Source organism: Nymphaea colorata, chromosome 10, assembly GCF_008831285.2.
Source record: "Nymphaea colorata isolate Beijing-Zhang1983 chromosome 10, ASM883128v2, whole genome shotgun sequence".
Classification (NCBI taxonomy): Eukaryota; Viridiplantae; Streptophyta; class Magnoliopsida; order Nymphaeales; family Nymphaeaceae; genus Nymphaea; species Nymphaea colorata.
Genome location: NC_045147.1, coordinates 20,493,634 through 20,507,590, shown reverse-complemented (window position 1 = coordinate 20,507,590; position 13,957 = coordinate 20,493,634). Strand labels below are relative to the sequence as shown.

The 13,957-nt window shown below is 41.8% G+C and overlaps 1 long non-coding RNA gene across 1 annotated transcript; it reads left to right on the top strand.

Moving 5' to 3' along the window:
• The first annotated feature begins 728 nt into the window (after positions 1-728).
• LOC126410419 (uncharacterized) lies at positions 729-5,449 on the top strand. The gene is made up of 3 exons (XR_007574370.1): positions 729-805; positions 1,491-1,591; positions 5,366-5,449. It is a non-coding gene; the product is annotated as an uncharacterized LOC126410419 (long non-coding RNA).
• The last annotated feature ends 8,508 nt before the right edge of the window (positions 5,450-13,957 follow it).

Sequence of the window (13,957 nt, the reverse complement as noted above, 5' to 3'; positions counted from 1 at the left end):
TTAACAATGCAACATTTGATTGTAACTTTTATTTTAGCTCATTTCTCTAACCTGCGTTTCAACCAGCCAAACTTGTCTATGCTTAATTTGAGTTAAGGATTCAAAGCAAACCAATTAATTCAATAGGCCTTAGAAAAAGATAAGCTGATTTTGTGAAACATATATAATCAGACTAATGTTGTAAATATCGGTGTTCGCTCTCCATATCAATTTACTTATTAATACATAATCGGCACTTATCACTGATTTTATTTTAAATTACAAAAATTTAAATATTTAATTAATTTAAAAAGTAAAAAGCAAAAATTACACAAACCTATATATGGGCCTTAGTTATATTTAATGAATAAAATGTTTTTTTTGCATGGAACGATGTTTAAGGGTACTGCCCCAGATCCAACCCAAGTCATTTGAGACATAAAGGGGAAGGAAGAGACAGAAAAGGAAGGAAAAGAATGTACCAAAAAAAGAAAAGATAAAGAATCGTTGGGGAAAGCAAGCGTTGCATCTGCAAGTTGTCTTCTCTCTTTCTTTCTTTCCCTTCATCTACTGTGCGAGGAGGTTTCCGTCTCAGTCTCTCTTCTCTTCTCTCTCTCTCTCCATCTAGCTGTGGTCGGAGGAGGGTTTCCGAGGAGAACCTCTGCCCGAGGAGGGTCTCTGCCCCTTCCCGTGGAGCTCAACCTCACGTTCCTCATGTCCAAGCTGGGGGAGCAAGCCGCCACCAGCATCAACAATACCTACATGGGCAACGTCGTCAGAGGTCTCACCGTCTTCTGACCCATTGACGGCGTCAAGTTAGTGGCAGGTGGGAGCTTCATGCTTATGGTGTTGGTCGCCCCTCTTATCTTGATTGCTTGATTTAATTGAATATACAGTAGTGCCTATAAGTGATTTACACAAGAACATATACGATAAGTTTGAATTTACGCACATATGCGATCTGAAAAATATAAGTCTTAAGTCAAGAAAAAGACAGAGGTGATAGAGGAGAAATTCATTGGGTCGCAATAACAAAAAGTGTTTTTTAGGTCAATCGAAGCATGTGATGAAGGGATATCCTTCATTGGAGCATTGTCGTTTAAATTTCATATTTCTTTTGCAGATACTCATTTTTCAATGGTCAGAATAACCGTTAATCAGTTGTTATCAAGTACTTGGGGCTCGGTCCTGGGTAACATTGAAGAGCAAAGTTGAGGACTGAATCCAAAATGATCTTACAAATTAACCATTTCACATGAATCGAGTTTGCCAACAAAATAACCAGTAAAGGAGTTTTAAGATGCTGCATCAAAAGCTTTCGAAAGAGGAAGTTAGGTGCGAATTATGGTAGGAATCCCACCTAGTTTATGAAAAAAGTTGATCTTTAATTTCATGTGTCTAACAAGCACAATCAACTTTCTCGGCATGGTGCATTACAAGGCCGTATGAATGTTAACAATGTTATGGAAATGGCTCTCTCCTGTTTGATGTGTTTCCTTTTCTTCCTGCAGCTGGGAAAGCTATTGAGGTTGGAGTAGACGGCGTAATTGTTTCGAATCATGGTGGTCGCCAACTTGACTGTGCACCTGCTGCAATTTCTGCCCTTGAGGAGGTAACGTTGACTCACCTCAAATGATTCCAAAATTGCTATTTCTTGACAAAAACAAGCTTTTCTTTTTTCCTTCTCAAAACAGAGTGCAAGAAAACTTCTATCCATTTTGTCCTTTCCCTGATAAGCTGTTAACACATTTGAGAGATGCATGATTCCCCTCCCTGTTGGTCTTCCTATTTCAAGCATAGGTTGTTCAAGCTATCGCTGGTAAAATTCTTGTTCTGCTTGATGGAGGAATTAGGCGTTGGACAGGCATGTTGAAAGCCTTGGCTCTTGGTGCCCAAGCCATTCTGGTCATCTCTCTCTTTCTCTCTGTATATACATGCTCGATGTGGTTACCCGTTAGCTTTATCAATTCGTTTTGCTTCGTTATGTTTGAAGATATAGCAGGAATTCATTAAGTAGTGGTGTATAGCAGGTTTTAGACTTTCTCATTTAGGACATGCATGGTGGTTTATGCATTTTGTTTTTTGGTGTTATTGCTAAGAGGGTTGCATCTTAGCAGATTCTGTTTGTGCTATCTAGCCAGGGGTGTAGTCTATGGTTTATCATACCTTTGGATTGATTTTTAGATAGTAAAACCATAATTTGAGTCATATTCTTAGGACCTTTGTATGCATATGCTTGGGCAGAGAAATCTTGGGGAGCCATTTGTTCCATTTGGTCTTGAACACGAGCTTTGATCAAAAGCATTTCAAACCATTCAATCCAATCCAACTCAGTCTTGAAAGTGGCCTTTTAGTTGGCTAGAAGAGTGAGTTGTTGGTGTAGGCATTTTTTCTTGGTGATCAATGATCAAACCCTCTGCAAGGAAACCTTACGACATGAGAATTTGGGGAATTTTGTCCACCACAAGGCTCTACTTTTATGAGGAGACTTTGGGGAGAACTTGTTCCTTGTGTTGTATCCTTTTGCAAAATCATCATTTCACAAAGTCCTTGGGCAACCAGAACACAAAACTAGTCAAAACTTTGGTGGATAGCCTTACATTTTGAGTCTAACACCTGTAGTTTTCAGTGTCATTTACCCAATGATTTTATAAATTTGGCTGCATATGATTAGTTTATCCTGGGCTTCCTTCGAGAAAAGAGAAGAGCTTAACTCAAACCATTTGCGAAATTTCCACTCATTTGATCACCTAATCTTATGGAAACTGGTTACCTTTTGATCAACCTTTTGTGTAAAAGGTTCTGCTTTTATGGGGAAGTTGGTGAAATTCGTTCTTCTACAAACCAACCCATCTTGTTTTGAAATCACCCTTTCTTTAGCGAGTAGAGTTCCATCCTCCTTGTGACATAACATTTGATGTCAAAAACTTTTGTAAAAGAGAAAATTTTACATTTTGCTTAAAAGCTTTTTAAAATTGTCTTCTCACACAATATTATGTCTTTGCTTTATCTTTAGTACCTCCCCGAGTGAATGGAGAAAATTTCAAGTTCTTGTTAGCAATCAATGGAAGAGGAAAAATGAAAAATCTTGGATATGTGCAATCAAGAAAAATCCTATGAAGCTGAGGAAGTCAAGACTAGGAAAAGCCATTGACTTTGGTAATTAAGCATCTATAAGGATTTAGGAGGAAAATATCCCGAGAGAGAAGCCACAATGCTCTATAAGATCTTGGCAGGTAGCAAAATGAGAGTTGAGAGATGGGCTCGGGGCTTGTGTAGTCGTTCCTCTGGGTCAGTAATCAAGAGTACCGGGTAGGCATATAGGTGATTTATGTCTATTCCGTGAAGATAATGACTTATGAACCTTTTGATCGTCGAACACCCGTAAGTTGAAGCGGGTGGGACACGTGATAAAGCTACACATACCCACCAAAGCGGTGGAGCTTCGTAGTAGCCTTTGGGGTGGTGAGGTATTCCCTCAAAGGTGAAGGTTGGCCTGAAAAGAAAAATCAAAAGCAAGAAAAAAAAAATCAAAAGGCAAAATGTCGAATGTAAAAAAAAAAAAAGAAGCAAAAAAAAAAAAAGCAAAAGGTGCCTGCCAATAGATGAAAAGCATGAAGGCTGAACTCGCGGGAATTGAATGTGACAATCTTTTGTGGATGTGCAATTACGGGGTCAATATCTTTTCCTCTTTTTGATTACCTACGATGTTGAGGGTGATTCTTTTATGTTCGTATTTTGGAAATTGAATGAAATCCCTTCTAGAGATTCGATGACATGGATGCGAAATGAATCTTGGTGCTTGTATGGTACTATGGATAAACGAAAGACATGTTATTTGCACAACACAAGCACTCAAGCTTATGAGTTAAATTGACCATTTTGAACTATTTCAAAGTAAAAACTTGACATCTCTTGTTATGTTTCGAGGCCTCCTAGGCATATGAGGAACTAACCAATCCCCTTGGTCTTCAAAGATCTTTGTCGTTTCATTACCAAACCACTAGGCCGTTCTTGGAATGGATGAAACTCCTCAAAGACAGGCCAATTATGCTTAATGTGACAATTTGTCCATCTTTTCCTCTATCTTGGGAGAGTCAGATCATTTGGGAACCTCACCCATTATTCTCTCTTAATTGAGTATCTGGTTTTCAATGGCATAACTTTGACTTAGGGTTGAGACTGTCATAAAAAACCTCTTATCTCTTTTCAAAAGAACTGGTCGATTTTTTATTTATAACATTTTTGTCAAAGTGTTATGGGTTTTGTCCTTGGCTTCATCCAATATGTGTATTGGCCTTTTTGCAATAGGTAGTTTTGCAAAATATAGTGTTTCTTTATTATCCAAGGTAAAAGGGGGGTGGAAAGCCCCATATCTCTTGCCTAACCCATCTCCACTAATCGATCTTTTTCTCATCTACCCCGTCCTTTCTTCACCCTTCTTCCGCTTGGCTGGCGTATGCTTTTTTCAAAAACAAAAGTGAGCAGCCAAGGGTGGAGGTATTCTTCATAGTCATCAACTATCAAGGGTGCCTTTGCTTCAGCAGGGTCCTTCATGTCTTTAGACCAGGTTAGTACTCAATTTCTTCTTGTGTCATGTTAGTTGAGTAGATGCCTTAGGTATTGTACTTGTCCAGTATAGGTCAAGGTTATTGGTTTCATTTGTTTTCAGTATGATCATATTCTTTCTTAGTTAGATTATTTTAGTTTTGTCGAGAATTGTTGGTTTGATTTATAGTAGTTCAATTGTTTTATTTTATTTTCTGCTTTAGTGGTTTTCCAGCATAGTGCTTGTCATGTTGATTTTCACTCCCATTGTGGCATGGGTTGTTTAGTCACATAGTTGCTTGGTTTTTTATTTTTTCTGTCTTTGCTCAATTCTTTTGATAAATAAAACTTGATCAAGTTCTTGGGTCTACTGGTTGCGTCACATTCTTGATGTATTCTTTGAACTGCATATCTATATTGCTTAAGTTTGTAGGTTGCTTGATTGAATATCTATGACAGTTGGAAAAAGGGGGCAGGTTTTTAGTTGGATGTTGGAGTTTCTTTGCCCATATTCATTTCATTAAATGAAAATGAGTGGCTTTGGGGTTGCTTGATTGAATATCTATGACAGTTGGAAAAAGGGGGCAGGTTTTTAGTTGGATGTTGGAGTTTCTTTGCCCATATTCATTTATTTAAAGGAAAATGAGTGGCTTTGGGCCTTGCTTCTCAGAAGAGACTTTTGGTGCATGCACATTGACGTTGACATGAGAGGATTTCACTTGAACTGCTTGGGGAAACAACGAAAAAGCATCTGCAGGCATAAATAGAGAGGGACGTTCGATCAAGAAGCTGCACCAGCAGTATAGTGAACTGCCCTTCTCTTTCTTTTCTGTTACAGGTTGCGGAGGGACACACACAGTGAGAGCAGGAGAAAGTTCCATTCCTCAGTCAATATCAGATACCAATGGCTACTCTGAACAACATTGCTCATAGTTTAGAGCATCTTAATCACGGGCTGCACTGGGTTTGCTGCAAGAGTAATGAGAGCAACATCTCTCCCTCTCTCTCTCTCTTTCATATGTGTATATTCATGAGTAGTTCATGATATGCTGGGTGCAGTATTTATGGAGAAGATACTGAGGGTGCATCCACGGGTGAATCACTTGTAACTACTGATGCGTGCCCTTGATGTCAAATCTGCCAAACATCACTTCGACACCCAGGTAAGAGATTGGAATGTGAACGGGTTACGTTAGATCCAAGGCAATTGGAATAGAGTGTATATATATATATGTGGTTTGTTTGTTAAAGGAAAGGGTTTTGTCTTGGTTGTTCTGGGTGAAATGGGAATCATTAGTGATAGGGTTGCCTCCAACTCTCTTCCCCATTTTTTGTAATTAAAACATGGCATGTGATATAGTGATTGCAAATGTTAGAAATTGTATATGTGATTATTGTATTGTCCTACTAAGAGACTTGATGGATTGATGCCCTGGTTTTGGCATGTTAGAAGTTAGAACTTATTAGTGGTACTCCTGATGTAGAATGATTGGCATATGGAGTGTATGTCTTTGGGAACAGATGGGCAATCAGAGAAAGTGAACCTTATTGAACTTGAGAAAGTGAACCTTATTGAACTTGGTCCTGAACGTGGAACTCTCTTGACTGATATTGTCTGTGTACCATATCATGCCGTAATTTTCTTGTATTTGGTTTACATTTCAAGTACACTTCAATCAATGATTATTTTGTAGTTGTGGTTGTCGTTGGTATTTCAAATTTGCAGGCTTAAAGTATGTGGTTTTAATGCAAGGCACGTCAAAATTTGATAAATTCCAAAGACCATTACATATACGCGTGGTTGAATGCAGCTTTACACTTAAAAAATGTTCAGCATAGTGTGCAATAAAGTGTGTGGATGAGGAGGTTCCTGAAACTTGAAAGTGGTAGCAAGAGGACCGTAAGCATGTTGTCTGGAGCTACTTTATCCTCACATGCTGCTTTGGAGCAGGTCCTCCCGCTATAATCTGTAAGAAGCACTTTCAGCATAGAATGACGTTTCGGTTTGTTTTAATAGCATGCATCATCTCAGAAGAGGTAAAAACCCTTTTTGAGAAACGTTCTCTCTCCTAGGGCAGAGGCGATCTTGATACGTTGGAGGGGGGAGCTGCCGGCCGCAGTGGGCCTCTGGCCCAGCAGACGCCCCCGAGGATGGGAGAACCAGATGTAAGCGGAGAACCCATGGATGAGGGAGGGTGGTACTGCAGATGGTGCTGCTGGAGGATTGCAAGGAGCAAAGGTAAAGCTGTCGGATAAACTTTCTATGGGTGAATGGGTGATATCCTCCATAGGGGGCTCAAGGCAAAGACAGGGCAGAGGCGACCCTGAAACGTTGGAAGGAGGAGTTGCTGGCTGCAGCGGGCCTCTGGCCCGCTCCCGAGGATGGGAGAACCAGCTGAAAGCGGAGAACCCATGATTTTGGGTGATAGTGAAGATGGTGCTGCTAGAGGTAAGGATCTGCCTTCTCCTTACAGTCCAAAAATGGGGAAATCGTGGGCGGCTATTGTGGATGGAGATAGCCTCCAGAGATGAACATGCCCCCGCTGGAGAAGAAAGAGGTGGCAGGGAAGAAACGCCTGGTTATCTCTCAACAATCATATGAGTCATATGCCAGCCGTTCCGCTTCAGCGCCATAGCAACTCTAGCAGGAGGGGCTGGGAAAGGTCGGCTCGACTATAGCTTCATCTTTGCGAGCCTTCGCAGCTTATGGCCTAGTATCACAGACCTTAAGTTCACCTCCGTTGGGAAAGGTATGTTCCTTCTCCGCACAACTTCTGAAGCTAATTTGAAATTCATTTTGTCGCCTGGTCGATGGTTTGTGGGAGGAAGACTGCTTATTGCTAACCAATGGCATCCTGGAATGCCTATGCTGATTGAGAGTTCCAATGGTGTCCGAATTTGGATATGGTGTCTGCGCTTGCCTGCCTGCGTAAAAATCGACATCCCGCTTGGGTTTGGTAAAACTTTTGTTCAATCTATTGAATAGGAAACTAAGGTCAAGTACTGTCATAAATGTGGATTCACAACCCACTTTGATGGCTCCTGAGTGAGGCTCCCAAGGAAGGGGACAAGAGCACCCTTAATGCCTGGCAACAAGTTAGAACTCCCAAGAGAAGATCCCAATGAAAACCAGACTCTCACTCGGAACACAACATCTCAAATATGGTGGAGGGGACAGAGGGGACAGAGGTTGAGGAAAGGAATCTCCGTCGCTCTGAAAAGAGGGGAACAGCCCCTGAAGACAATCATGGGCAGGAATCAAGCAAGTTGGTTGCTGCTAACAACGAAACGGATGGTAATCGTTCAGGCACACAAGACATACAGAGTAGAAGTAAGGGCGCGACAGGTCCTCAACAAAACCCAATGCAATTGGAAAGCGAAAGCATACAGGGACCTTCTCAGGCTTTACCCGATACAAGGAGTCATTGTAAATCCATGAAATCTCCCATCAATGCCCAATTGGCTGACAAGGCCAAGAAAAGAACACTCAAGCATAAGGAAGTTGTCGAAAGGAGGACTAAAGAGGGTGAGAACCTAACTATGGCAGGGTTAGTCCAGGGCCAACAGGAGGGTCCTTAGAGGACATGGAAGCCTCCCTGAGGGGATGGCAGGGGACAAGGCTGATGACTTCTCTACCATTACAACGGTCAGAGAAGTAAGGATGGGGCATGAAACTCCTTGCCCATGAAGATCCTATCTTGGAACGTTACTCCAGCCCAACATGAGTTCTTAAGTACTCTTAGGTCTACTAAGTCTTCCATTGCTTTTGCTATTGATTCCAAGCTTAACGCGGAACAGCTTCAGAAGTTTAGTTCAAGATTCCAAACTATTGTCAAATCTCCAACATCCATCTTTCGGCGCGCATCATTGGCCTTTGGCCTCTGGGATCCGACGGTAGTGACTCTCCAAAACTGGTATGCTCATCCCCATTGGATTGTCGCCCAGTTTTATATCCCCTCAACAGGTCAAACTTTTGTTGTTTTTGGGGTTTATCTACCACCAGGGACAAGTTAAAGATGTGGTGCAAAGGTGCAGCCAATGATCTATCCCCCCATATTGCGGATATCAAATCTAAACTTAAATACCTACAGTCTCAGATTGAAAGTGGCCGGTGCCAAAAATCCAGAATCAAATGGATCAAGGATGGAGACCTCAACACCAAATTCTTCCAAGGAATCGCTAATGGGAGGCGAAGGAGGAACAAGATCGACATTATCTCCCATGGGGGTCAGCTCCTAACAGACCTGCCTGATATATTCTCAGCTTGCACGGACTTCTTTGTCGATCTTTTAGCGAATGTTCAAGGTGATGGGTGCCTACCGCATTCTCTCGCCCTAGCCCCTACCGTGTCTCTAGAGGAGAATGCTGACCTATTGAAACCTATCACTACAGAAGAAATTTAGTGGGCAGTAATGGAGGCACCGGCCCAGATGGGTTTGGTAATAATTTCTTCCAGTCCAATTGGAATACCGTGAATGCGATATTATTTTAAAACTTGCGCCATTTAAAAGTGTGTCTAGATGAGTTCGCCTCCAGTTCGCCTCCTGCTCTGGCTTGGTTATGAATACTGCCAAAAGTACAATCCTCCCATTCAATATGGACAGTCAAGTGTTAAATCTCATTGAGCATGAAATGGGCTGGCGTCAAGGGGCCCTCCCCACCACCTATCTTGGTATTCCCCTTCAGACGAATGCCTTGACAAAGGTGCAATGCAGACAGCTAATCCTTCGGTCCTCCCAAAAGCTTGCACTCTGGAAACAAAAATGTCTCTCGTTTGCAGGCCGTCTGTGTTTAATCAAACATGTTCTCTCCGCAATGCCTAGCTATTGGAGCCTAGTTGCTAATCTTCCGGCAACTTGCAAACAATTGAACAAAATGGCAACTGATTTTCTGTGGGGAGATATGGCAGACGGTAAAAATTACCATCACATGAAGTGGTCAACTCTCTGCCTCCCTAAGTTAGAGGGCCTCAGAGATATCAAGGAAACTAATATGGCCAACATGGCTTTTTTAGTGTCGCAGCAGGCCTCCCCTTGGGCTACCCTTGTCAAAGGGCGATACTATGAGCGCAAGGGACTGCTTGACAGTAGTGTGAGGAGAAAAAGGGTGTCCAGAGCGGCGTATGGCGTTGCGGTCATGGAGCAAGGTGAAAGAGCAAGTCGTTTGGAAAATAGGGAATGGTGCCTTGGCAAAATTCTGGACAGATCATTGGGGGGTTGATCGACTGATAGACAAGATTCCCATATCTCACCTTCATCTCGTCCAAAACTGTATCCCGTGTTCAGTCAAAGAGATCATTGAGACGAACGGGGAGTACATAAGAGGCTTCCTTACCGGTCTTAATATTCTTGCCTCTTTGCCTACGATTCAGGTGGAACAGCCGGATGTTCTTACATGGAGGAATGATAATAAAGGGGAGATCACCAGGCGCGACATATGGCAACGAATACGTAAGAAAGGCAATGAGTCCATCGATAATATGCTAGTGTGGAAAGGAAGACGACTCCCAAGGGCCGCCTGGGTGGTGTACTTAGGCTGTGCGGTGTACTTAGGCTGTGCTGACCGTCTTCCAACGGATGAGTTAGTGAAAAAGCAAGGTGGTCATCTAGCATCAAGGTGTTATGTTTGCAAGCAAGCGAGTGAAGATATTTCACACCTTTTTTTTGAATGCAAGGGTGCTAGACCCATTTGGGCTTGCATCTATGGCAAGTTTGGGCGTACTGCTCCATGGCATTGGAGCCCTCAATTCTTAAAGCAAGGACTCATCAGGTGGCACAAGCAAGGCTTCAAAGACAAAACCTTGGATAAATGCTGGAAAGACAGTTTCCATTTGGGGATTTGATTCATTTGGAAAATGCGCAACCAGTTTAAGCATAGAGGAGATATTCCTATAGGCAATGTGGCCAAAATTTTCTGGTCACACTGCTGCGATCATTGGTGGACGTATCAATGGATTATATCGCAATGAGTTAAAACTCAAAACTGGTTATGCACAGGGATCTTGTGGAGCAATGGAGCAAACCGAGCAGATACATGGGTGGAAATCAGCATTACCTCCCTGTTTATGGCTGGTAGAAAAGGGGTCGCAGGCCTCATTAGAGACACAGCCGGCCGGTTTCGCCACGGTCTAGCTTGCTGGTTTGGCAACATGTCTGAATGGTGGGAGACCGAGATACTTATGGAATGCATCGGGTACCTGGTTAACTTAGAAGATAATCAAGGGCGTATCTATATACTGGCCAATAGTGGCGATTGGAAGCAGCAATTCCGCAGTACCCTAACAGGCAGGCGCAACACTGACACTAACTCTATGTTCAGCAGTCTTCTCAATAGGATTGTTTTTTGCAGGAGATGGCCTCTCGCTGAAGCCACCAACCTTTTGATGTCCATTCCGGACAATGGCATGTATACCAGATGGAATCCCACAGATGACATGTGGGATCCACTTAAAGAAACCAATCATAGATGATGAGGTCCTTCTGGATCAATTTTTGTTGTATATACCTCTTATTTTGTTGAAATAAAAGGATGGGGGCCTAACCCCCAAGCAGCCGTTGTCCGGAATAGCATGCATCATTAGCTGTTTACTGTCTTGCAAACTTTTTGTTTTGAAGAAGGCCTGAGACAACAAAAGCTTGATTGGTATGTTTTGTGATGTCAAGTTTTTGTGCTTGCCATGCCATATCCCATGTAACCAGGCCTACGTGCTTTTGATATGCTTCTTTGTGGGCTTTATTTTTTTAGGTTAAATCATTTGATTGTTTATCTCACCTTTTAGAGATTTTCCCCTCTTTTGAACCATAAGAGTTCTACAAGGGCCTCGTCACATCTACAGTGCACATGCTACATGTTAATATTGAGACAATGTTAATAGGTAGGTACTTACGGACTTCCTTCGATCGACAATGAAAAAGTAAACATTAGAACATGGGATCTAGGTAAATCTAGAATATATAAACATTTCAAGAAAACCCAAAATGGTTTTATACCTCCTAAAGGGTCCAACCATGGGTGGAAACGTAGTCCTTTTTCCAATATTGTTTTACGTACCGTCGAAATTGCTTGGGAATGGAAGGAATCTGCATACTTAGGTGGTGAGTTTATTCCTGTTGGTGGTATTGCTTACTACATACAGCACCATCAAGGTGATTATTTTGTTTATTCATTCCCATGCATTTAAGTGATGTGTTTCGGTGCTGTTTTACCTATGTTTCTCCAAGCAATATTATTCAAATCTAATAACATGAAGATGCATTGCAGCCTGGCAGATATGGCAGCCAATACATTCCATGCTCTTTTCTTTATTGTTTTTATGCTATTAGCATTTGCACTACTCTGAAAGACTTGGATAGAAGTATCTCGCTCCTCTGGTAGGGATGTTGGCAGGCAGTTGATGGTGAAGACTGAAGAGTTTTTTTCTTTGATATTTCTCATTTATGCCAACTTTTGTTAGTCTCCAGTGAGCCTTTTCTTTTGTTTGTTTGTTTGCCTTTTTCTTGCTTTGTGTTTTTTTTTCCTGGGATATAGACACACTGGGGTTAGGTACATATAAGACTGAGGTTTGTTTGCTGAGATCTTGCACTCTTGACTGCCATCAATTGCTTACAAGAGTTTGGTCGTTATGGTGTCCTGACCGTCTGATTTAAAGTTCTTGGTTCAAAGTTTTCCGTGGCTACAGGAAAACATGAAATAAAATTATCCCTGTCAGGACAAATGATTTGTCAACAATGTTTCTGCATGGGAGTTTCATACAGAGGCCAACTGATTTGCTTAGCATCCTATAAAATTTGGCAACCCTGCTCTAAAGTTAAGCTAAGGTAAGCTTTGCTGGTGAGTGACATTAAGGCTGTCTTTGATTGCCTGGAAATGGTTGGAGCAGTTCTGATTTTGGGTATGCCTGGCTGAAAGGGCCCATCTTACTATGGAGGTCATTAGTGATTTTGGGCTGGTTGGTCGTGAATTAATGGTGTGGTTGGTATCAATTAGTTCGAGATCAGATTATGGTCTCACTTTAGTACTTGGTTGAAGTGACTCACTTTACTACTTGGTTAAAGTAACGTCTATCTATCTATCTTTTAATTCCTTAACGCCCCGTTGATTCACTGATCTGTCCTGAAATTAAAGGGACCCTCCTTGAAGTTTGTCCCTTCTCAAATTAGAGATACCATATGTCGAACCTTTGGGAATCCAATTAAATAATCAGATTGAGCTGGGGTTTTTTAAGCTATGCTTGGAGCTACAATGTTTGGAGTTGGGGCGTTGACCTTATATTTCCTATTAAAAAAAATGTGCAGGGAGAAAAAGACACGACAAAAGTTCCAAATCCTAACAATGGGCTCTTCCCATATTCCAAAAGATAGATGCTGTTTTATCAGCCTTCGTATAATTTTGAACCTACAGAGGCCTAAAGAGGCCGAACACCAAGCTCATTAAGAAGGTAAACACTCCAGCTCCAACATGGTGGCACTGAATATGGATGCTGATGAACATGATCATTTAGGTGATGAACATGATCATGTAGGAAACAAAAGTTAAACGCTCACCAGCTCCACACCTTCTATTTCTTTAAATAATACCATGCTGGTGCACACATTTGCTTAATGAGCTTGGTGTTGACCTTTTTCTCTCTTTCTGTCAAATCCTTTTAAAAATTATAGGCATCTCTCTTTTGGAATATGGGAAGAGCCCGTGGAGGGTTCTCTTATTAGGATCCAAAATTGGGTTTTCTCTCATGTCCGCACTTCCTGCTGTTGGTTCACCTAATGAGGGAGAGGGGAAGGAGACAATCCAAGGAAAATGGAAAGCTTATGGACAATGTGAATGCCTGGAAAGAGCCGCTTACTTGTCTTCTGCATCGTCCTACAACTTAAAGTCTCAACAGGTAGGATCTGATCATGCCAAGAGAGTACGTTTCAGGGAATTGAACTCTCTTCTTCAGTTCAGACGGGAATCATGCTGCCAAGGGTGCCTTTCTATGAAGACTTCTCCAAGGGAACTGTTGTGATATTTCTGTGTGGTAAGGTATGAGCAAAAAACAAAAGCACGGAAAAAGAAAAACTGTTTTTGTTATGCATTGTTGCTGTGAACGGCATCAAATTCTTGCATTCTTGCTTAGGTAACACGCTACTCCCACTCTGAAGTGTTGTCACATGCTGTTGTTCATTCCAAGAGAGCATTTGGTTTATCAGATACAGGAGGATTCACTGGCTCTGGCAATTTATTGTTACTGCAGATTCCTAGATTGGCTGTATGGTGGCTTCTTCATGGTTCTGTTTTCCTTCATATGTTGTTATGACTGCCTTTGCATCTGTTGATGCTCTCTCGACATGTTTTCTGACGTTACACCCAGTAGTGACTCCTGAAAATAGGAAAGAAAACAGGCAAGGTCATTTTTTCAAGGTCCTTACGGCTTTGCGGTTGTTTCTTATAA